The following is a 2,939-nucleotide window of genomic DNA, read 5'->3' as shown; positions in this document are numbered from 1 at the left end:
TAAATTCTCTTCATTTTTTCTGATTCTCTTTTCCCTTACTTGTTCCGTCTGGGAGATTTTTTCTAACCTGTCTTCAATCTCACTTATGCGATCTTCCGCCATATCGATTCTATTCTTCATACCTTCTACTGTGTTCTTCAGTTCAGAAATTGTATTCTTCATTTCCTCTTGGCCTTTACTGATGGTTTCTATTTCCTTTTTCATGTTGGTGTAGTTTGCAGAGAGTTCACTGTAGCTCCCCTGTAGTTTCTGGTAGCTCGTTGTAAGCTCTTTGAATTTCCTGATAACCAGTGCTTTGAATTCCACATCTGATAGTTGACTTGCCTCTATTTCATCTAACATTCTTTCTGAGGCTTCCTCCTTTTCTTTCATTTGGGGACTTTTTCTTTGTCTTCCCATTGTTTGTGATACTCTTCTTGTTGTCCTCTGCTTCTTAAATTGATCTGTTCTGGTTCTCTGGGTTTATGGTGTGGACTTCTGTGGTAGGATACCTGTGAAAGTCACCGGTGCAGTCTTCTGCAGGTATCTTGTTGTTCTCCGCTTCCACCTACTCCTTTCTGTATTGTGCGTGTGTGATCATTTGTGGGGGAGGCAAAATGGTTTATGATAGCAGAAGGTTATTTTATGTTATTTACAGACACAGTGGGCAGAGAAGAAATAGACAATCTCTAGGCTATGTATAGAGTTAACCGTGCTCTTCAACCCAGCTTACCACTTTTAGGAAAGGGCGGGCATAAGTTAAGTGTCTTGTTAAGAAGGGGGGGCTTGTGAGTTGTATCTAGAAAGCAGTGTGGTTGCGGGTGGTCAGATCTGAGGTAAGGTGACAGTACAGGTTAGTAACTGGGTGTAGCGCATCAGTAAATAGAGTAATAGAATTCAGGCACCTGTAAGGTGGTCTAAGGTCCGAGAGATGTGTTATGAAGTATTACTGTTGTACAGAACAGCCCCTATTTACACTAATATTAGAGGAACACTCAAGTGATAGATTCTATGTGATCTGTCTAAATGGGGGTTATAGAGCTTGGGTAGTATAGCAAAGGAAGGCACGTGAAGTATAGAAAAATCAGCAAAACACTGTGGAGGAAGGAGCAGTGGGAACCTGTCAGGTAGTATAGTATACCCAGCCAGGACTAAAAAACCTGTACAGAAAGAGGTGGGATACAAAGATATTCTTGAAATGAAAAAAGGAGTAAGAATAATGCAAAAATAATAATAATACACCTCAAAATCAAACTAAGCAACGCACAAACAAACAATGTGACACACACACACATACACACACACACACACACGCAGAAGTCAGGAGAAAAGGGGAATAAGCGGAAAATTTGGGAAGAACAGAAGGACTAAAACCGGACAAAAAGGAAAAGAAATGAGGGACAGAGTATTGAAAGTCAGAGCAACAATACAGTTTACAAGATATAAGATTAATTACAAAAGATGTTGAGAGAGAAAAAGAAAAAATAAAAATAAAAAAAGAAAGAAGAAAAAAGGGGGGGAAGGGAAAACACACACACACACACACACACACACACACACACTAGAGAAGGAGGAAAAAGGAAAAAAAAAAAAAGGAAGCACCCTTCCTTTGTTGGTTTCAAATTGTCCAAACCGGTTTTTCTGGTTGCAGCGTATTCTGAGGGCAGGTTTGCAGGCGCTCACTAGCAGGCTGCTGATTGGTCTGTGGTCGCGCATAGCCCCGCAAGGCTGCCTGTGTCCCCAGGTATCAGGCACCATCCTTCTCCATCCTGTGCAGGACCCAGGCGTTTTGAATAGAGACTTCTCCACAAAGCCTGTCTCTCAGCCCAGCCCAATTCCAAAAGATCAGCAATGACAGTGTCCTTCTTAAATCCCTTGGGCTGGCGGGCTGGCGGGCTGGTGACCATAGTGCCCGCAGTTGCCAACCTTTACGTTAACTTAAGCCCACGGGTCTCTGCCCGGTACTAACCTGCCTGCCTAGACGGGGAGGGGAGAGTCAGTTCTCTCCCACGGAGTGTGTTGCCGGTCCACGGGATGCCGGTTCTCCAGCGTTCACTCTGTCACCGGCACCCCGGCCCTGGATTCAGACGGGGCTCCTGTTTCCCCCTGATGGTGCCAGCCCCCATTGTGCGCCAATTCTCATGGGTACTCACGCTCCACCAGAGTTCGTCTGTCCTGGGCGCGCCCCGGCCAGGCGCAGCCTGCAGCCTGAGAGGCCGCAGGCGCGCAGCCGCTTTTGTCTTCACTCGCCTTCTGGATTCCTTGCTGACCTGCCGCTGTTTGGTTCCTCTGTCACACTCTCTGGTCTCCTATTTTCATAAATGTTGGGGAACTGTTGGTTGATTATGTTGTTCTTCGGTAGATCTGCCCGGATTTTCCACCAGATGCACCAGAGCTGGATTCCCTCGGTGCTACTCTGTCACCATCTTAACCCTCCACTCTGCCTGTTGTTTTGTTTGTTGGTATTCCATACTTCTTTTCTCTGTGTCCACCCCCCCCCTCGCCCCCGCCAAGCTATGTGTCTCAGTTGTGTGTGTGTGTGTGTGTGATTGCCATTAGGTTTATGAAAAAGAAAGTTTCATACATACGGTAGTCCTTTATTTTTTAGTGTTTCTGATCTCCACTCTTCTTTGTATATTCAAATCTCTATCCCTGCCTTATTTATGTTTTTATTGTCACCAATTATCCCTGTTTGTGCTCTAAGTGTGTTGGTGATCTTACTTAATAGTTTTGTGACCTTCTGTCCTTTGTTTCAGGTAGAATAACCCTCTCGAGTATTTCCTGCAATTGAGGTCTTCTGGTGATAAATTCCCTGAGCTGCTGTGTGTCTGGAAAACTCCTTATTTCTCCTTTATATCTAAAAGACAACTTTGCTAGATATATTATTCTTTGCTGGTAATTTATTTTTTCAGTGCTTTAATATTTGTTTCCACTCTCTTCTAGTTTGTAGAGTTTCTGCT

Source organism: Sturnira hondurensis, unplaced genomic scaffold (genome assembly GCF_014824575.4).
Source record: "Sturnira hondurensis isolate 20B ecotype Veracruz unplaced genomic scaffold, ASM1482457v3 Scaffold0006413, whole genome shotgun sequence".
NCBI classification, from domain to species: Eukaryota; Metazoa; Chordata; class Mammalia; order Chiroptera; family Phyllostomidae; genus Sturnira; species Sturnira hondurensis.
The sequence above is the reverse complement of the archived record's forward strand: the minus strand, read 5'-3'. Positions refer to the sequence as shown.